This window comes from Humulus lupulus, chromosome 5 (assembly GCF_963169125.1).
Source record: "Humulus lupulus chromosome 5, drHumLupu1.1, whole genome shotgun sequence".
In the NCBI taxonomy this organism is placed as follows: Eukaryota; Viridiplantae; Streptophyta; class Magnoliopsida; order Rosales; family Cannabaceae; genus Humulus; species Humulus lupulus.
The window spans coordinates 78,347,835-78,371,191 of record NC_084797.1 but is presented as its reverse complement, the minus strand read 5'-3'; positions in this window follow the sequence as shown (position 1 = coordinate 78,371,191).

The following is a 23,357-nucleotide window of genomic DNA, read 5'->3' as shown; positions in this document are numbered from 1 at the left end:
ATATAGCGGCTTGTGAAGCAGCTAAGGAGACTGTGTGGCTCAAAAAGTTCTATTCCGATCTGGAAGTTGTACCAGATGTGGATAAGCCACTAGTCCTATACTGTGACAACAGTGGGGCAGTAGCTAATTCAAAGGAACCATGGAGTCACAAGAGGGGAAAGCACATTGAGAGGAAGTATCACTTGCTAAGAGAGATAGTTCATCGAGGAGATGTTGCAGTTATGAAGATAGATTCAGAGCATAATCTTGCAGATCCTTTCACAAAGACTTTATCTATCAAATCTTTTAAGGAGCATGTAAGAAACATGGGAATGAGAGAGATGCATCGTTTGCTTTAAGGCAAGTGGGAGATTGTTGGAAATGTGCCCTGAAAGCATATGTAGTAGACATTGTTTTTATGAAATAAATAAATGAATTGAATTTGTTATGCATATATTTTATGGACTATATTATTCTGTGATAATATTAAGTAAATATTAGGAAAATTCCTAAGTTCATATATGTGATCTCAAACACGTATTGGTATGGGAGGATTGTATTTGAGATAAATGAACTTGAATAGTTCACAATAAAATAAAGTTATGGAATCTTTAGATTAACTACTGCAAGTACGGTCCACTAGTATTATGAATACATGTGATCTAGATCCGGATCACTAGTGCGGTAGGACACTTTAGTGGAGGTGCTTTATATATTAGAGAATATATCGAACTGGACCAGATATGTTTATTAATACTTAGTTAAATATCGTTTTGAAGTATTAATTAAATATATCAACTGATGATCATATACAAATAGATCTTAATCCTGAAGTTACTATGACTCCTGTTTATGTTATACGAGTTCTTTGATTCACTTGTTAGGGTCTGTCAGAATGATCTGGCTAGAAACTTTTGTTTTGGAAACTCATTAATGTAGATGGATGGGGACATAGTATACAAATATGGAATCTATGCCTTCTCGCAGGAGATTGAATGATGGTTCTTTTAAGGGTTAACTTTTGGGACTGAAAGGTTATTGAGCTCAAATTCATAATTTAGTTATGAATTAACCTTCACTAGTAGAGTCAATGGTACTTAAGGAAAAAAGAGATAATTAAAAGGGTAAAATGGTAATTTTATTCCTGATTAATTATGAACCATTATTAGAGGGTCAAGTTGTATGCAATGATTATATCAATTGACGCTTTATGATTATAAAGTACTCAGTAAATGAAATGTTTATAATTACAAGAGTGCAGTCTCATATTTATAGTGGAATAATCATGAGATTAATAAATTAAGATTATTTAATTAAAGAGTTTAATTAATAATCTCAAATTTATTGGAGCTTGGAATTATAGGTTCATAGGTCCCCATAGCGGCTCTATCAACACTATTCAAGGTAAGAGTTGATATGAAGGGAAAATAGTTTAAAGACATATTTAAGAAGAAATATGTTCTTCAGGCCAAATATGCAATTATATGATAATAGTGATTAATTAATTAATTACAAATTAGTTGTAGTTAACAAAATTAATTAATATTTAATTATTGTATAATTTTCGAAATTATATTAAATAATTAAAGTAATTTTGAAATTTAATTACATAATTAATTAATTATAATTTTTGAAATTATAATAAATTAAATATTTATTTTTTGAAAATTTTGGATTTAATTAATTGGTAGAATTAATTAAATATCTTTATTTGAGTGAGAGATAATAATCTGATAAGTTCAAATTGGATTTGAATTTAAAAGATTAATATTTATTCAAATAATTAATTATATTTGATAATTAATTTAAATTTGAATTAGTTAAGAGGTTGTTAGATCTTATCTGACAAAACAGTTTGAATAAATAATTAAATAAAAATTAAAAAAACAACATCCCTAAAATTAGGGAGGCTACACGTGCACACACGGTCTATGGACTGTGTGTGGCGTGTAGGGAAATTTTCAGAGATGAGATTTTCATTTTTATTTATTTAATTAATTAATTAATGGATAATTCAAAAATTGGTTTTTGGATTTTTTCATTAATAGAATAATTAATTAATTAAAAAGTAAATTGTAAAATGGTTACAGATTTATTTTTTGAAATTTGCATTATCCATTAATTAATTAATTAAATAAATAAAAATGAAAATCCCATCCCTGAAAATTGCCCTACACGCCATAAGGGTTGCTAATCCTCGTGAACTCAAGAAGTGACTTGCAAGGTCTTCTTCCTTATTTATAAGGGTCTTTTTTAAATTTTTTTTTTTTTAGGATCCCATTTTTTTATATAATGGTCTCTTTTAGGACCCTTTTTTGGCTGTATACTCTGCCCCCAAGTGGTTTGCGAGTTTTATCTCGCCAGGCACTTTGATCTTTTTGCTCATGCATTTTGATAATTATTGGAAATGAGAGTTAGATAGTGTGATCATTTTTCTCATACGAGAGTTCTTACTACATATTCATTAGATGCCAAAGAGAAACATATTGATTGGAAATGAGTGAATTACATGGTTACCTACGGTGACTTTGTTCTTGCTACATATCAAGGAGTCTAAGTTAGCCCTCTACTTCATAGCTATTACATTTGAACTTGCATGTTTAGACAAAGCAATAATATTCTTTCCTCAGACATGGAGGTCTTACTGATAATATTTTTTTAGATGCTCTATGCTCCATGCTCTGGGTACCATGATATCATCCAAACATGTCATCTTGTAGGTGTTAGGGGGCACCACCTGGGCAACTTGGTAGGGCCCTTCCCAGTTTGCCCCTAACACACCCGAACTAGGGTCTTGAGTGTTTGAAGAACTTTCCTTAATACGAGGTCTCTAACCTTGAATGTTCTTTCTCGCACCCTTGAGTTATAGTATCTACGGCCCGTTGCTGGTACGTTGCCAACTTCAGTTGTGCCCTTTCTCTTCTCGCTTCCAGCAGGTCCAAATTTTCAGCGAATGCTGTGTGGTTTGCCTGGTCATCATATGCTTGTATGTGGAAGGAGTTGTTTTTCATTTCTATTGGAAGAACAACCTCGCACCCATAGGCTAAGGCGAAAGGCGTCTCTCTAGCAGCGGAATGGGGCGTGGTCCTATAGGCCCAAAGCACATTGAGCGACCCAGGCTCCTTTCAACTTTTCCAACTTTGTTTTCAGGTTCCTTTTTAGGATCTTGTTGATGGCCTCCACTTGTCCATTGGCTTGCAGGTGCACTACAGTGGAGAAACTCCTCTTGCTTCCCTTTTCTCTGCAATATTCTTCGAATAACCCTCCTTCAAACTGTGTTCCATTGTCAGAGATTATCTTGTAGGGTACTCCAAACCTACAGACGATAAATTTGACGAAGGTTGTGATTTGCTTAGCCGTTATGTTAACTAGAAGCTCTGCTTCCACCCATTTAGTAAAGTAATCGACTGCTACAACCGTGTATTTTTCTCCTCCTATTCCTGCTAGTAGATCTCCAATCAAGTCAATCCCCCACACAACAAAGGGCCACAGACTGGTCATGCTCACCAGCTCATTTGGTGACTGTCTGGGGTAATTTGCATGTCATTGGCACTTGTCACATCTTCTCACGAAATCTTTCGCATCCTTCTCCATGGTAGGCCAATAATACCCCTATCGTATGGCCTTTTTTTGTCGTGGATTGCCCCCAGCATGATTTCCATACTCCCCTTTGTGTATCTCTTGCAGGACCTTTAAAGCTTCCCCCTTGTCTATACACCATAGGAGCGGGGTGGAGAAGCCTCTTTTATACAAAACTCCATCTACTAGGGTGTATTGGGCGGCTTTGTAAATCATCTTACGGGCATCTTTTTTGTCCAAAGGCAACGTTCTATCACTTAAGTACCTCAAGATGGGTGCAAACCATGAATCATCAGGGTTATTGACCATGTGAACCTCTTCTTCTGCTATGCTTGGCCTGGAGAGGTGTTCGACAGGGATGGACTCAAGCGTGTCTTCGTCTCGGGTAGAGGCGAGTTTTGCGAGAGCGTCGTCATTTGCGTTTTGCTCCCTTGGGATCTGTTTTATGGTGTATTTTCGAACATATCCAAATACCCCTTCACTTTGGCGAGATATGCAGCCATTTTCGGGCCTCTAGCTTGATATTCGCCCTTCACCTGAAATACTACTAACTGTGAGCCACTAAAGACATGCAAATGTGTTGCCTTCAACTCCTTGGCTAGTCGCAGGCCAGCCAGCAGTACCTCATATTTTGCTTCGTTGTTGGAAGCTTCAAATTTTAATCTTAATGCACAATACATCTTGTGTCCCTCAGGTCTCGTCATTTCTATGCCAGCGTTGACTCCTCCTTCGTTAGACACCCCGTACACATGGAGGCTCCATTCTTCAGGCTGCTTTTCCCCTTCACCCATTGGTTCATTCTCTTTTATTTCTCCCTCCTCATGGGGTCGATATGCAAACTCAACTATAAAATCTGCAAGTACTTGCCTGTTGACTGAGGTCCTTGGGGTATAAATGATGTCAAACTGACTTAACTCGATTGGCCATTTTAACAACCTTCCCGAAGTCTCCAGTTTGTGCAAGACTTGACGCAAAGGGGTGTTGGTGAGCACTTCAATAGCATGAGCGTGAAAATAGGGCCTCAGCTTTCGTGAAGCCACTATCAAGGCATAAGCTAAATTTTCTATTTCTTGGTACCGGGTTTCTGCATCTACCAATCATTTGCTTACATAGTATATGGGCTACTAATGCTTATTTTCTCCTTTGACCAGGGTAGCGCATATAGCATGCTCTGATATAGCTAAGTATAGGTGCAATTTTTCCCCTTTTTTTGGCTTAACCAAAATGGGTGGTTTTCCAAGGTGTTCCTTTAGCTTAGTGAAGGCTTCCTCACAATCTTCATCCCAAGCAAACTTTTTGCTCCCTTTTAGGATATTGAAGAAAGGGAGGCATTTGTCAGTTGATCTGGAGATGAACCTATTGAGGGCTGCTACTCTCCCTGTTAAGCATTGCACCTCCTTCTTGCTTTGTGGTGGGCTCATTTCCAACAATGCCTTGATTTTGTCAGGATTAGCCTCAATACCTCGGGAATTCACCATAAAACCAAGGAATTTCCCTGACGAAACTCTGAATGTGCACTTGAACGGGTTTAGCTTCATTCAAAATTTTTGAAGGGTGTCAAACGTCTCACCGAGGTCGCTTGTGAGCTCTTCTGCCTTTCTTGTCTTTACTAGCATATCATCTACATATACTTCCATATTTCTTCCTATCTGATAAGTAGCACCTATGTTCTTTAACCCAAAAGTAGCACCTGCATTCTTTAACCCAAAAGGCATCACTTTGTGGCAATAAAGCCCCTTGTCCGTTATAAACGAAGTGTGCTCCTCATTGGCTGGGTTCATGGGTATTTGATTGTACTTAGAATATGCATCCATGAAGCTGAGTAGCTTGTGCCTAGCTGTGGCGTCTACTAACTGATCTATCCTAGGAAGCGGGAAGCTGTCATTAGGGCAGGCTTTATTGAGGTTAGTAAAATCCACATAAGTCCTCCACTTTCCATTGGGCTTCAGGACTAAAATTGGGTTGGATACCCATGCTGGGTAGAATGCCTCTCGGATAAACCCATTCGCCTTCAACTTGTCAACTTCTTCTTTTAGGGCCGTGTATCTTTCTGGATCTAGCACCCTCCTTTTCTGCCTCATAGGTCTCACTTTTGGGTCGATGTTCAAGTGATGACACATTATTGATGGGTCTATCCCTACCATGTCCTCATGACTCCAGGCAAATACATCGAGGTTAACTTTTAGAAATTCCACCAGCTTTTCCTTCACAATATCCGGAAGGTTTCTTCCTTCAACTTCCTCGATGACTCATTCATAACTGTGACCTCTTCCAACTCCTCTACTGGTTCAGCCCTGGGTTCCTCCGTGACCCGCGGGTCCAATTTTTGTGGGTTTGTGCTTCCAAGTACTACCATCGCCATAGGCACTGACGATTTGATGGCCGTGTGATGGGATGTATCATAACATTCCCTTGCTTCCTTCTGTTCCCCTTTCATGCTCGCTATCCCCCAAGGAGTAGGGAATTTCATGGCTAAGTGATATACCGAGGTTATCGCCCTCAATTCTCTTAAGGAGGGTCTTCCTAATACTGTGTTGAAAGCCGAGGCTCAATCTACGATGATGAAGTTTACCATTATGGTAGTTTGCCTGGGTTGTTCTCCCATGGTGAGGGCTAACTCAATTGCGCCTATGGGTTGTATCGAATCTCCTATAAAACCATACAGGGAGATATTGCATGGCTTTAAGTGCCAGATGTTCAATCCCATCTTCTCTAAAGCTAGGCAATACAGGATGTCTACGGAACTTCCATTATCCACCAAGACTCGATGCACCCTCATGTTAGCAAGCTGGAAAGTCAACACCAATGGATCATTATGAGGGAAATTCACACCCCATGCATCTTCTTCGGTGAAGGTTATCGAGTCGTTCTCCCCCTTAAAACTCTTTGGAGGGCGTTGCTCCAAACTTAGGATGCACGGAGGTGGACTTCGCCTAGCTTCCTTGGCTTTTTTGTCTCGCCCCTTCCTTGATTCGCCTACGAACCCTGACCCTCCGAAAATGGTCTTAACTTCTCCTTGCACCTCTAGGGCTACTTCACATGCCCGTGGTGAGGATACTCTTTCTTCTGGCCTTTGGTTTTCTTTGCGGACGTATCTGCCCAAATGTCCCCTGCGTATAAGCTCTTCAATTTCTATCTTCAAATGAGTGCATTCTGCGGTGATGTGGCCAATATCTTTATGATACTGCCAATATTTACTGGGGTCTCTTTTTGATCGGTATTTTTTCATTGGCGGGGGCCTCCTGAAAGGAACCTGATTTTCATTTGTGACGAAGATATGTTCCTTAGCGTGCGTTAGGTCAGTATAAAAGGTGTAGGGGACCTGCTTGCGCTCATCGGTGTGTTAAGGCTTTCGAGGTCGATCATCTCTTGAACCTTCATAGACCCTCTTCTTCTTTGCGCTGCTTATTCATTCCCGGGTTGAGGGTTTTGGAGGGGACCTGCTTTTTCCGGCCTTAAGGCTCCTGTGATCTTCGACACAAATATATTTCTGTGCCCATTCGTAGAAATCATCCAAGTCGGTGACCTCCCTCTTAAGCATGTTATCTCACAGCTTACTACTCAGGTGTACTCCGACCATAATGGCCATTTTTAATTCTCCACGGGTCAAGCTTCCTACTTTGGCTGCCTCCATATTGAACCTGTGGATATAGCTCTTTAGACTCTCATTTTCCCTTGTTTAACGTTAGCGAGGCTGGTGCTTGGCATCGTGTAATCATGCACAGCGTGATGTTGTTGGAGAAACTCATCAGAAAATAGTTGCCAACACCTGATGGACCCTGGCCGGAGTGTTTTGAACCATTTGTACGCAGGTCCTTTTAATGTGACAGCAAAGCAGTGGCATCTGGCCCTGCTACTGATTTCTCTTAATTTCATTAGGTTGTTGAATGTGTCCAGATAGTATTTGGGGTCCGTATTTCCTTCATAAGGAGTCATGTGAGGCTCTTTGATGTTGGTTGGAAGCCGAACGACTTGGATTTCCTTAATGAAGGGTGATTCGTAATCGAACTCGTTGTCGACGACTTGCCCTCCAGATGCGGTGATTATCTTGCTCCGTAGGCTCCTCATTTCTGTGTCTAGGTCCTGTCTCCTCTTGTTCAAGGAGTCTCTCAAAGTGGATGGGTTAGCCTTTCCCTTCCCATTGTCTTCCTGGGGAGCCATAGGAGGTGTAGTCCTCTTGTTCGTCCTTTTCTTGTTGAGCTCTTCCCTCAAGTCCGAGGGTGTTTCCCTTGAGGTGACTTCGAATTCGTTATGAGGTTTAGCGTTGTTCTTCTACTCTGGCTTCTGGGGCTGTTTCGATTGTCCGGGATGTTCATGCGACTTCGTCCAAGGGGTATTACTGGTGGAGAGTCAAGTCCTCCCATCGTCCACTGGGACTATGGTTTCTGCCCCCTCTTGGCCTCTCTCTTTTCGCCTAGGAAGAGACATGCTTGATTTCCCCTGTAGCAGGCCACTCAGCACCTCTTGCATATTCTCTAGGGTGGTTTCTAGCCTTCGGTTCTTCTGGTGTAATTTGCGTATCTCCTCTTTGTAAAATTGAGATCTAGAGCTCGAGCTTATGGAATGGACTCGGGGATTCTCGTCAGGCCTGCATGTTGATGGACCCGGATCTTGTCGGCCGGAGTTCAACACCTGTGGCCGCTGATCTCGAACGGTTCTCATCAGGTGGGACACCCTTTAATCCTTAGGAACCCTGGTGTAACGACCCAAAATCACTAATAAGGCTTAAGGGCCTTGATTAGCGTGTCGGGAGGGCATAATTGGTTTATGTGTGATTTAATTATTAAATGGATGATTATGTGATAAGCATTATTATATGTGACTAAATAATTAAATGCATGTTTATGAATATTGAATATGCATGTGGGCCCTGATTAGTTTAGAAGGGCATATTTGTAATTTGAACCCATTAAGGGTATGATTTTGAGTTATGTGCGGTGCTTCCGGCATGAGGAGATCCTGTTCCGCAGTGTTAGCAAGGGGTTTCTAAAATGGTATTTGGTTGTGAAGCTGGTAACTATTAGTAACCTGAGAATTAGTGTTGTTACTAAAATGTAAGTAAAAAGTGGTATTTTTGCAAACAGTAAAAGGACAAGATTTCCCTTGAGGTTTAGAAAGGAAGGGTGGTAGGAGGGGTAGAAGGGTCATTAAGGCATTATATGAGGTAAAACACAGCTGAAATTAGCCTTTACGTTTTAGGCTTTTCTAGAGGATTCTTGGTCATTTGGTTCATGGTTTCAAAGGGAAAAGAGGAGCTGAAGTTAAGTAGCAGAATTTCTTGAGGAATTGGGAGTAGAATTAAACTTTGGAGGAGGATTTACAGCTAGCAATCCTTAGGAATTTCGAAATCAAGAAGAGGTAAGAGCTTCAATTTATGGTTTTGAATATTGCTTGATGTTCTTGAGAGTTTGGGTTTTGATTTCTGAAATCTGGGTTTGGGATGAAGTTGTGAGGAACCTAAGATTGAGAATCTGAGAATTAAAGCTTGGAAGGGCATTGAAGCAACCTAGGGTCAGATTCATCCATCTGAGGTAATAATTTGTGACATTAATTGTCTGAATTTTCTTATTTTAGATGGTGTTCTTGAGCTTCAGAGCTCAAGTTTGGTTTCTGTGTTTGATGATGCTTTTAGCTAAGTTTTTGATGTTGTTAGGTTGTTTTGGATGAGATATAGTGAGTTATAGGTTTACTTTTGAGCTTGGTTGAGGTTTGGTGTAGATGTTTGGAGTTTTGGCTCGGGGGAGGCGAAGAAGAAACCCAAAAAATTGCATGTGCGGGTTGCAGCGTTGTAGTGCTAGGTTGGGAGCGCTACAACACTGGGCTGTGTTCCTGGGGGGCTGGGTTTCTGACTATAGTGCTGTAGTGCTCCTATGGTAGCGCTATAGCGCTACCCTGCCTCCAGCACTTAGTTTTTGGGTACTTTTTAGCGTTTTGCTTGGGGGCTCGGGGGGATAGTTTCACCACCTCGTTTGGTGGAATTAGAGGTCCCAAGAGTGCGAGTTTGGTCCCGGGATTAACCTTTGGAATTCAAACTTATCGAAGTACCATTTCATGGATTGTGACTAGGTGTACACTAGGACTCGGAACAAGATCGTGCTCGGGGGTCGTCTTATTAACAAAAGCACTCAGAATTAAAGGTAAGAAAACCGCACCCGTATGTGACTGATGGGACTAAGGGCTCCCTATATTTGAATATAATTCTTGTAGGATTATGATATGCCATGAGATCATGAAATAAACGGCCTAAGAGTGCCATAATTGATATTTGCGCACAGGACGCGACTCGGCCATTGGTAGCTGAGGACAGCTTAATAATCACTGAGCTCGGATTAAGCGGGCCAGAGTCAGTGGGTTAAACATTGTGCTCGGCCTAAGTGATCTGGAGACAGTGGGTTAAATAGAGGGTGCGGCCTAAGGGTGTCGACCTTGAGTATTGTATGATGATTATTGAAATGTTATCATTGTTGTTTGTTGTTTATAATCTGCTTAATACTGAGATGAATGGCTTACGAATAATGAATTTACCTCTCTAATTAGGTGACTGTTATGGCATGTTAAATACTTGGTTCACAACTTTATGGATTGTTGGTTGACTGTATTGTTTGTGCTCTACACTATGGTTTTCTTGCTGGGCCTTGCCTCACGGGTGCTACGTGGTGTAGGTAAAGGCAAGGGCAAGGTGGACCAATCTTGAGTTGGAGAGCTATGGGGAATAATGTACATAGTTAGCTGCTCGTCCGCCACGACCGAGGAATAGTACAGGGACAGGAAAACCTGAAATGCATATTTTTTCATTAGAATGGCTCATGGATGTATATAACTTTAAAATTTTGTAAACTGTCCTTTAAGACCTGTTTTTTGGGATCCCATGTACTAAACGTTTATTTAAATGAAAAATTTCCCATTTATGACCAAAATATTTTAACCCTAACCTGGTTATGACTTTAGGATCACGTTTTCAACTATATGACTTGATTAGCAAGTCTTGTACATTTATAATCACACCGTGTAATGACCTTGGTTATCAAGGGTGTTACACCTGGGCTCCTTTAGTGCATTCATATTTTTGGGTGGCGGAGGATTCTTCATGGAGGCCTTCAGTTGATCTCCATTGAGGTGGACCTCAACCTCCCGTGTTTCTCTCAACCACTTAGATCGTCTCAGCATCCTTCTCTACCAGAATCAATGGAAGAACAGTGGCTTAACACTTATCCTTCCCATAGATGGCGCCAAACTATTGACAGTAAGAACTCGTCAACTAAGTTAGATTGAGAACTTTATGAGTTACAAAAGAAATAGATTCAAATCAAACGAACTTCAAGCAAAATTTCTTATGATTTCCACACTAATGTCAATGTTGCAATTTCAAACTGAAAAATAGAGAGAATGTGTAGTGTCTATTAGCAATGTGTGGCTACAAACTTCTCTAAAAAAATCCTCCTCCCATTTCAGGTGAAAGGAGGTCATATTTATAGTAGAGCACTATTAGCTCATTGTATATGGCGGTCCCTGGGGACACGACTCTGCAGATGCAGTCTATAGATAGTAGTGGTGCCTGGAGCGTGGTGGTCGGCTCCAGTACATGCTCAGGGTCTACGTGAGCACCTCCTCTTTAGTACTTAGTTATACCTCCACCATTTGTTTCCTACGAACGTCAGAGGTTGGCTGGGAAGGACCACATCAGGTACCCCAGTCATACGACCACTACTTGTGTGGCGTGGCCTTCAGGGTCAGTCACCTGAGGCAGTCAGAGCCGTACCCCCGTACGTACTTCGTATCTGTATGATCTTTTTTACGTCACTCGTTTGTTTTCTTATACTCATCATGGACCCTGCTCTCTTAAACTTTAAGGATGGGAAAGCTTGCATGCCATCATGAGTAACATACCTAGCTACCTTCACCAATTCTAGCTTGATACCAAACAATGGTTGGGCCCTTACTGGTTCTCCTTATATGACGAGCAAGGCGCCTTTCGCGGATCTCCATCCAGGCAAGACATGGGGTCTTGCATGAACCCTTGGGGTGCAAGGCACATCATTTCACATGGTGAGGCTTATGAGCCTATGGCGAGGCATGCGTTGGCAAGCGACATGAGGCCCTTCTCCGCGAGACCCTCGGTGCGAGGCCCCTCTCTGCGAGACCCTCGGTGCGAGGCGCTGGGCGCGCGCACAAGACACCTGATGCACCCGAGACATTAGGCGTGTGTGTGGCTTCAGGGACATGCGAGATGACGGGTGCGCGCGAGGCGCTTGATGCCTTTTATGATACTCTTGCAATGCGAGTGGGCCTCACCCATCGACAGAGTGGACCTTACGGGACTTTAGACACGGTTACTTTGGACCGTCAAGGGACCTTAGACAAGTGATGTGGGTCCTTTACCGGTTTGGACTTTTTAGCATCCACATGTAACTTACAAATTTGAGTAACTTCCCATTTACATAAATACATAATTGCCTATTAATTCTATACCCATTATATCGGGTAATAAATGCATAGTAAAATCAAGGCCTTTATTATGCGTATACGGAATCTCCAAGTCTTTTGGAATCCTTCCCTATGTGTCATAGTCAGGCTTTCACGAACTAGACACACTCCTCGAACTGGGTGTTGTTGGAGCAATGCGAACTGATGCGAGTCATGTTTGGAGTTTCACTATGGCGATTTGGGTGATATATTCCTCGAACTAAGCTGTTGGTGCAAGAGTTAACAAGATACTCTATATATGTCCATTTTCTTCATACACTTGTCTGCCAGCTGTACTCCATGTTGAGTAATTCAGCTCCTATTTTTGGGGTACAACAACAACAGAATATGATCTTTTAAAAAAATTAATACCAGGCAAGATCATACATATATAGATATACAAATGAAAGGTATAGAGATTACCTCTCTTAGCCTATCAAGTGTCCTTGAATCTTTTTGTATAAATCAACGATCTTCATATCCTTTCTAAAAGCACACACCTTATCCTTCCAAGGCAATCCTCAAACACACAAGGACGTGTGTGAGCACATAGGATTCAAAGTTTGATTTAGACTCTCTAGATGTACTCAACACATGAGATCTAGCGACGTTCGAGAAGAGAGAGGCTATAGAAATTTCTAGAATTTCAGGTTTAGGAAATTCTATCGTTTCGTTCTTTTTGAGAGAGTCTGATAGTAAAAATAACTTATTAAACTTCTTTTAAAAGTATCGCTTCTTTCAGATTTATAAAGATAATTAACTCATTTAATTAATCATTATTTTATTTAAAGAAAACTAATTAGTTACAACTTATTTAATTTAAATCATATTTAAAAAAAATTAAATATAATTAAATAAACAAATTAATTTGAAATTCAAAATTCAAATCTGAGAGATAGAAAATATCCCTGGGTAGCGTGAGCCACTTAGTGGATCTCCCTTATTTTCTCATTTGTTTATTTAATTAATATTTAAGATAATATATTTATCCCAAAATAAATGTCAGTTAATCCAAAATTAACTTTATCTTAAAATATCAGTTTTAAATAAATAAATAAACGTCTTATTATAAATATCTTATATTTTGCAGGGGATCCAGTAGCAGCTCCAGCTTCGGCTCTGTGGCTGGTTTTCTTTGATATTCTCTGCTTCTTGATGATAGGTCTAGCTTCGTCCCCTCTATATTAATAAGATAATTATTAATCTCTCTCTCTCTATATATATATATATATTAATCCAAACATGATTAATATTTATTTTAACATATATTTTTTCAAAATAAAACCTATACAGTTAAATAATTAATTAATTCACAATCAATCAATTGCCCATAATTATCACATAATTATTTCCTTGCCCCAGAAAATGAAATCCTTTGCAATTAAGTCATTCTTTCTACAAAATTTTTAAATGACATCCTTACCCTTGACAGTGTAGGACAGATGTGACCTGGGGACCATGGACCTATAATACGAAGCTCCAATAAACCAGATTATTAATTAAAATCTTTAATTTAATAATTTTATTTATTAATTTCATGATTAGTCCACTATAAATATAGAATTACACTCTAAGTATTTAATTATATTTACAGAGTTTTCTTTGTAGTCCATTGATATAATCAATAAATGTAGTATAGTCCTCCAATTATTGGTTTGTTAATTAGAGCTGGTCAAAATTTCCATTTTACCCTTCTAATTACCTCTCGTTCCTTAAGTCATTAATTCACTAGCGAATAATAAATATAAAATCAAATTATAGATTTGAGCTCAATAACTATTCAGTTCCAGAATTAACCCTTAAGGGAACCAATATTCGATCCGTTAGGAAAATATGGATTCTATTATTGTAAATCATGTTCCCAACCATTCATGTTATCTAATCTCCAAAACAAAAGTCACTAGACTCATTATACTAAGAAACCTTAATGAGGAATCAAAATATCCAATAAGCACAAACAGGAGTTAATAACTACTCAGGATTTAGATTGATCTACAAATAATCATCTATTACGATAAGAATTAAATCTTTTTGACAAATGGTAAGTTTATAAAGATAGTTAACTCATATCAGTCTTGTTATATATAATCTCTATTATATATACAGTACATTTACCAAGAAGTCTATCCACATCAGTAATCCAAATCTAGACTACTTGCATCTCGTATGCTTAGTAAATCGAACTAGTAACAATTCATTAATGATTCCTTACTTGAATATGTTACTGACTATATTATTATTTTATATGATCTTAATTCTCTCGTACTAATACAAAATCATATCCTCATAAATGAATATGACATTTTCTTGATATTCATATAAATTATTCAAATAATAATTATAACATTCAAATATAATAAAATTGTACTTTTATTTAAATCGATAAAATGTATTTATATGTTTTTATGACATAAATCCTAACAGTCGGAGCATTGAGATCAAGCACTAGCCAAAGGGCTTTATAAAGTTTGATGTTAGCCTAATTCATTGAGGACTCACTCAAGCATTTTGTCATTCTCCTTGTCGCCACAAGCGTCGTCCTCACTTGGTAAGCTTCCTTGTCCATCAATTTCGCACATTGTGAGAAATTTAATTGATTCTTGTTGAATTATTGTGTTCTTTAATGTTCTTGGATGATTTCTCTATTTCTAGCTTGACCCATGAAATTAGTGATAGAAAATTAGTGGGCTTGGTAGATTTAGGATAGTTCTTGGCGAAATTATTTATTGGTTTGCCTAAATTCTCCATTGGGGTGATTTGTGGCATGTGTGGGGGCCTTTAATCGGCCATGGGCACCGATAGGGCTCACCCCTTGGCAAGCGTTGATGGGCGGCGAAGGACGGCTCATGGGCACAAAGGACGAGTAGTGGGGCCTGTGGGCACAATAGGCGAGCGGAGGCAGCCCGTGGGTGTAAAGGGTGAGCATTGGCAAAGGGCTCTGGGGGTCGCGACTAGCGAGCGTCACGAGATGGTGAAGGACTCAAGAGGGTCGTGACTGGAAAGGGGCTCATGGGATGACCAGCGTGGGGCGCAAGGTGCGCGTGCGAACAAGCAACTGTAAAGGGTCACACGATGGTGAAGGGCCCTCAGGGTCGCAAGATGGTGAGGTGTGCGCGCACTTGGCGAGCGGCCTTCGAGGTCGTGACTGGTAAGGGGCTTGCGGGACGCAAGGCGCATGCGCATAGGAAACTTAGCCTATTGCTTAGACGATCTCATGGCTTGAATTCCTTGGTGCATGGTAGAGTGATCTCCAGAGAGTGGTCTCCTGGAAAAACCCTTGGAACTTAGCCATTCTAGGTCTTTGACATTCATACATTGTTGAATCACGCGATTATTCCATCCAAAGGTGTCATTTCTCAGTCGAGCCACCGGGGTCTTGGACCTCCCTGCCAACTTCTGGGGATGATGAGAGAGGTTCTTTGCATAATTCTGTGAATTTTCTTTATCGGGTTGTCGCACTTTTCACTAGCAAAGAGCGGGCCCATCATATGGATTATTTTGTGGTTTGCTGGTTCTGACTCCTTGAATGTTGCTTATTTCAGGTACCCTTGTTAGATGGCAGTCCTCTTGCCAGCCGCATTATTATGGCTCCCTGACAGCCTTCATGAGATCAGGCCAGCCACATTATTATGGTAATATCTTTTTGCTTTGAGTATGTTTTTACAATGTGCTTTGATATTCAGGGGCACTGACCGTGGTGAACCTTCATCGCCAACTCGAGCGGGAGGCCGAGGATCTTCAGAAGACCCGCTCGAATCTCGAGAGTGCCCTTTTGGACCTTGAGAGTGCTTGCTCAGTACTTTTTTCCTCAAAGCAGGGCCTCGCGAAGGCACGTTCTACCTGCGAGGATGCCACCAGAGACAGGCGAGGGTGTTGTCGAGGTCGCTGATGAGGATGCTTTAGAGAGAGGTAGTTCGAAGGGGGTCACTCTTGGAAAGGATCCTATCGGTGAGGTGGTCCCTAGTGAGGGCGTCGCTAGTGAGGAGCCAATGGAGAGGGGGGTCCTGGCGACGGTGATCGCTCCACTGATCCTGCATAGGCTTCTCATTTCTATTTTTCTATACTTTTGTTGTTCTTTACATTGAGCTTTGCTCCTGTCTAAATGAACATTGGCCTTACCTAGGCTACTTTTTTATGTATGTTGATGATGACTTCTTCCTACTTTTCACATCCTGCTTGATGTTGCTTTGCAAAAGTTTCTAAATTTTTCTTTTTTGCTGTTGTTTGTTTGCATGCTTCATTCTGTATGTGCCTTGCACGACCTTTACATGCACTCTATTTTGTCCTATACACACTTCTCATGAAATTTGCATGTCCAATGCTTTGTTCCATGCACATGATATCCCTTATGCCCCCCAAATGACTAGGAGAGCAAGGGATCCTAGTCACTTGTGTTGAGACCGACCCTCTAATTGGCGGGGGGACCTGCGAAGGGCCCTTCCCATGCCTGTAATGGCTTGTGAATTTCAAGTGAACTGCTTATTTTTCTCGGTCACCTATAGCGGCTAGCATGGACAGGAAGTTGCTTCTGTTCTACCCAATCGCCTGCAATGGCTCTCATGTTCCCACGAACGGACCTGAGATTGGGTCGCGGCCCCTTAGGTCCTTTGTGAATGTCACTTTCTCTTGATCATTTGGCCTAACTCAACTAGTTTTTCCATTCGATATTAGGGATTTAGAGAAATCAAGATTGTCCTGAGGATGTTTATTCTGATTCCCATAAATTGTGGCCTACGGGCCATCACATAAAGGTCACCTAAAAGCGATGCCAAAACTCAAAATAATAATATTAAGAGCGACCACCTGGAGGCTGGTCATTGAGTTAGGAATTGCTTATTAACAATATACAATTACAATGCAAACAAGCATTTTAGCAATTATCACATACAGTAGCAATGCTAATAAGCATGCCTCATCTTATACACATAACAGTCAAGGGCCAGGCCCTATCAGTATATCTCATGCTTCCTAGTAAACAAACAAATAAGGCATTTATATTTTACGTAAACAGTTAAACATGTAATCACATATACATTTACCAAACCCTGAGTCAAGCTTGTCTTTAGCCGCGAGTGTACATGCCCATCCAGTCTTCAGGAACCCTTAAACCTAGACCACTTTGATACCAAGTTATAATGCCCTGGATAGCCAATACCATTACACTATGTATTTTAAATAGTTCAGGACTTGCTAATCAAGTTGTTTGGACATAAACGTGTCACTAAGGTAATTAACCGATTAGGGTTAAAAGATTTTGATCATAAAGTAGTTGTTTTTCATTAAAAAGTAAGAGTTTGTACACAGGATCCCAAAAAGGTGTTTACAAGGCAATTACAACCCTCAAAATAATTACAACTGAAGTCAACCTAAGTGGAAAAATACAATTTGGCTCTAGTCCCTGTCAATCCCTCGGCCATGGCGGTCGAGCAGCTGCTGATGTACACACCTCCCCTAAATATCTCAAACTCATGCTTGGTCCAGCTTTCCCTTTCCGTTACATGCACCACATCGCACCTGTGAGCCAAGGCTCAACAAGAAAACTTAATTCACAAATACAAACGAACAACAATATATAAATTGTACACTTAAATCGTTCAATTCAATAATAACAAGTCACAATCAGTTCAACATATACTTCAATCACAACATTCAGCACAGTGAGTTAAGTGCAAAAAGGCACTTCTGTTCATTTAGGAACGTTCAGGCCTGACGCCCTTAGGACGAACCCTCTGGTTAATTAGCTAACCCCAACATGCTTAGGTTGAGCTGCGTTCAGCATGCTTAACATCAGCCCTGGCTCCCTTAGGCCGGACTTTCAAATCAAATATAACAAATAATTAGATTGTAGAACACGCAATGGATTGTAGCACAAACCAGCATGCTTATCCAGATATACTCAATTACAAATATATTCACAATCATAAACATATTCGTTAACAGGGGTCTCAGCCTTAATCACAACTCGTGTGCAGTATTCTTACCTCGAGTCCCGAGCTGAAGGTGTAGAGCGGTCCCGGGCACAATCCTCAATCCTGAGCCTTAAAGATAACCCTAGTCACAAAGCGATAATGGATAACCATTAAAACCTAAACCAATTAAAAACTCCATAATAACATACTAGCCTTCGGGACCTCGAATTCTACTAATTCGGGTAGTAAAATCCTTCCTGATCACTTAGGTTTGAGTTCCCAAGCTTAAAAACCTGATTTGGCTATTTCTCTTAATTAGATCCATGGCCCAAGCCTTAAGGGCAGTGGCGCGCTATAATTCAGCGAGCCTCAAGGCTCTCTCATGGGGGACACCAACCGTGGCGCGCCCCAACCTGCGCTGCGGCGCCTGGGCGGTTTTAGAGTGTTGAGGGAGAGTGAGATAGCACCGCCACAAGAAATAGAATCTACACAAATTTGGTTTGACAGAGACTTAAAAAAGTTTTAGAAAGAACATGCAAACCCAAGTAGCATAATGCTGTTCTTCAACTTTGATGAAGCTTCAAACCCTAGGCAAGATCACCACTTTGAGCAAGTCCTTTGAGAAAACGAAACACAAAACCAAGGCTTATACACGTTCCAAAACGATGTCCTAGTACTCTATTTTCCAGCCAACATTGATGCTTAAGGCCTTCTCTTTAGGAAATGAGGATTGAGATTGAACAAGCCTTCAACTCTCAAAGTCAAGCACTTTCTTGGAGAGTTCTTGGAGAAAACTTAGAGATTCTTGTAGCTAGGGAGAGAGAGAGAGGGTAGAGAAAGATTGGAGAGAGTGATCAAGTCTCCAAAAGCACTATTTTTTACCCTTATATATACAGTAGGCACCGTCATTATGTCTAAACAATAGAATTAGACTTGAAAAACATGTCATTTAGAGCATTTACGATATTTCACGTTATACACCAGGATTATCGCCTGCTAAGGTTTCTGGAAACCCTAGATTTCAGGCGAAGTCTCGCCTCTTGGGTGGCGACGTATCGCCACCCTCTATGACTTTGGATACTTCTAAAGGTCCCAAAATTGCTCTAAATGCTACCAAAATTTTTGGGAACCCTTAGATACTCTCATGTATCACTTTGGACCCAAATTTGCATTTTATAAGTGCCTACAATTGAAACTCAAATTCACATCTTCATTATGTCAAGTCTACTAAGTGTTTATACCTAGCTTGTATTTTAACACTTATCATTTGTATTTAACCAATCATAACACAGAGACCCCTAGGGCCTTCTCACGCACAGGGGCCATGAGGCCTGAAGAACAGGATCGCCGCTCAAGCCCAAAACCCAGAAATCCTTTACATTTTTCTCGAGCCAATTCCACAAAAATACTTCCAAATCAAAACCTAAACCTAGAATTATGCCTAGAATCTACATCAATACAACATGATCAACATAACTACCCCAAAAACTACTCCATAGCTTTATCAAAATCCCAAAACTAGCCTAAGGTTTCACCTTTAGAAATCCCCTTAAATTACAGCTGAAACTCAACAAAAACTAGCATAAAACCCTTACCTTGATAGTAATTTTGACCCTGAACTGATCCTCCAGTGATCCTAGCTCCAATTCTTTAGAAAAAACTCAACCCCTCCCCTTGAATTCACCAAGACTCCAAATATCTCCTAAGGCTCTAGAAAGAGAGAGAGAGAAATGAGAGTGATGGGGAAAGAGAGAGAAGCCGAGTGTTTGAGAATGATCTAAGTGGTTTCTGGTCACTTTCTGTGTACTTTCCTAAGTATATCCCTTAACACAAAAGAACAAAATTCCCCTAAACTTATCCTTAGCCTTTCTAACACCACCAAGTGTAAAATCATCTTTTGCCACCATTTTCTCGCTAAACCTCAACTAGCCCTATAGATTCCCAACTAGTCCCGACATGCCCAATTAATCACCAAATAATTACATGTTACCCGTTAAATCCAAAATATATGCTATGTTCCCAAAATACCCCTAGGCTCACCCCGAGATGGGTATTGGACCCTGTTGTGACTATTCCGCTAATTCGCTCCCTAGGATCCCCTCGAGCCGAATATCGCAAATATATCCACATAATAATGTGGTCTCAGTCATTTAACACATATAATCACATTTATACCCCCAACAGGTCAAAATTACAAATGTGCCCTCATTAACAAGAACGAGCCCACATGCATATTTAATACGCATAAACATGCATATATATATATATTCATATTACCATATAAATCATGTATGCCACATAGTCACACATTTAATCAACCAATTTCACACATATATATCCAATTATGCCCTCCCGACACACTAATCAAGGCACTAAGTTTTATTAGCAATTTGGGACATTACAACTATCCCCTCTTACTGAAAATTTTGTCCTCAAAATTTACCTAAATAACTCAGGATGTTGATCCCTCATAACCAATTCTAGCTTCCAAGTCAACTCCTCGACCTTACTATTCCTCCATAAGACTTTGACTAGAGGAATCGTCTTGTTCCTTAGAACCTTGCCCATCTGTAGCTCCAGATCATCATATCCCAATACATGGGTGGTCTCTAACACATACTTTTGAGGCATTGAGATGTGAAACACATCATGAACTCTTGATAATGACGGGGGCAGAGCCAATCTGTAGGCTACCTACCTGATCCTCTCCAGGATCTCGAAAGGTCCTGCGAATATAGGGCTCAGCTTGCCTTCTTCCCAAATATCCTTACTCCTCGCAATGGCAAAACTCATAGAAATACGTGGTCCTCTACTTGGAACTCCATGTCCCTGCACTCAGGGTCAGCGTAGCTTTTTTGTCTGCTCTGAGAAGCGAGCATTCGAGCTCGAATCTTCTCAATAGCTTCATTAGTATTCTGAATCATCTCCGGTCCCAAATAATTCCTTTCCCCCATCTCATCCCAATGAATGGCCGACCTACACTTCCTTCCATACATCATCTCGTATGGAGCTACTCCAATTGTTGACTGATAACTTTTATTGTATAAGAATCAATCAACGGGAGGTACTTATTACAAGACCCCTCGAAGTCTAGTACACATTCTCTAAGCATGTCCTCCAATATCTAAATTGTCCTCTTAGACTGGCCGTCTGTCTGAAGATGAAAGGTCGTACTGAACTTTGGCTGAGTCCCCATAGCATTCTGTAAACTACCCCAAAACATGGAAGTAAATATGGGATCTCGGTCTGATACTATATATTTTGGAACTCCATGGAGACGTACGATCTCCCTCACATATAACTTTGCATACTAATCCACTGTATAGTTTGTCCTAGCCGGCAGAAAGTTAGCTGACTTGGTATATTTTTCTACTATCACCCATACCGAGTCCTGTTGCCTCACCGTCCTGAGCAAGCCTCCTACAAAGTCCATGGTAATATCTTCCCACTTACATTCGGGAATACCTAAAGGTTGTAACAACCCCACTCGGCGCTGGTGTTCAGCCTTCACCTGCTGATAGGTTAAACACTTCGTTACATAATCGACCACGTCCTTCTTCATCCCCGGCCACCAGTAAAACGATCGTAGATCCTGATACATCTTTGTGGTGCCTAGATGTAATGAGTATGGTGTGTATGAAATTCATCGAGAATCTCTCGTTTGATACCCGCATCCATGGAACACAGATCCAATTCTTATATCTCAGCAAAACCCGTCTCCGAAATGGAATGATCCTTAGCTACTCCGGCTAGGACATCCCCTCTAATCTCCTACAACCATGTATCACCCATCTGGCCCTCTTTTATTCTCTCCTAGAGGGTGGACTGCAGTATAATATTGGCCAACTGGCCCACTACCAATTCTATCCTTGCTCTTGTCATATCTTCTATCAATTCCTTTGATATTTGATTCGAGCTAAACAATTGTCCTAGGCCCCTCTAGCTCAAAGACCCTGTCACTACATTGGCTTTCCCTGGGTGATAAAGGATGTCAAAGTCAAAATCCTTTACATACTCTAGCCAACGTCTCTGTCTCATATTTAAGTCCTTCTCGATGAAGAAATACTTTAAACTTTTGTGATCGGTGTATTTCTCGCACTTCTCTCCATACAAATAGTGTCGCCACACTTTCAGTGCGAATACCACCGCTCCTAGCTCCAAATCATGGGTAGGGTACCATTGCTCATATTCCTTCAACTGTCGCAAGGCGTAGGAAATAACCTCCCTACTCTGCATCAACACACATCCAAACCCCATTCTCAATCCAATAAATTGTGGTAAATTCTAGATAATTAATTGTGGTATTTTTGCATAAATTCATAGAATTGCTCATATAGTAACATGATTAGGCCCATCCAATTATAACATGTTTGTTTGCACTATATGTGGTATTTTGAAATTGGGCTTAGATGCATATAGTGGCCCATATGTTTGTTAGATATATGGTATTTTGCCAAATAAAATATTCATAAAATGATAGGTTTTATTTGGGCCCATTAGAAAATGTAAAGTTTAAATTCCTTTCTTGTGGGTGATTCCACTTGTGAAGGCCCATTTGCTTTGCATGACTATAGTGGGCCTAATCAATTAATAACAATTAATAAAACGAAGGTTAAATTTCTGTCTTTTGGACCTTGTATGGAAGATAGGGGGCCTTTGTAGTGGGAACAACATACTGGACCCAACCCTCCTCCATACAAGCCCAATTGTTAAGGCCCATTTACCTGAGTTGGACTTAATTGTATAGGTTCATTATATTAGTTAAACCTAAATATTGATTAGCAACAAATTAATTCTGAATTAATTGAATTTGTTTCAATGTGACACTTTAGAATTAATAAGAAATTATAGGACTTTGGTTTTAAAATTTTTAATCTGTTTAATTTTTTTTTGGAAAACCATAGTCATTAATTTTCTAAAAATAAATAATAAAAATACTAATTTTAATTTTATAATGAGCTTATTTTAAGATTTTTATTCGATCTCCACTGTTGGTTTAACATAGTCAATAACTTAATGGGGCCTCGAGGCGCTTTGATTCGTCCCCCTACGGAAGGTGTTCATTAGTTATTTTGACAAGGTTAGATTTCGAAAGATAAAATAATTATAGGTCAAATTCTACTAGACTCACCCCTACGGTGACTACTAGGACTAAATCTATGATTATTGAAACCATGGGTCTAGCTCATAAAATAAGAGATTTTGTTTTCTTATTTTGATCAAATAGTAGGTTGTTAATAGTGGTGTCCATTATTAAATGAGTTTACAGCTCTATTTAACTAGTGATATTTTTTACTCTCGCCAATCGGGACAAGGATATCATAGATTAGTTAAAAACCTAAAGAAATAAAGATATGATTGTTTTTGGTATTTTTTCTCATATCTTACATATTTTTGGTATATGTTGTGCTATTTCTTGAAATTTGT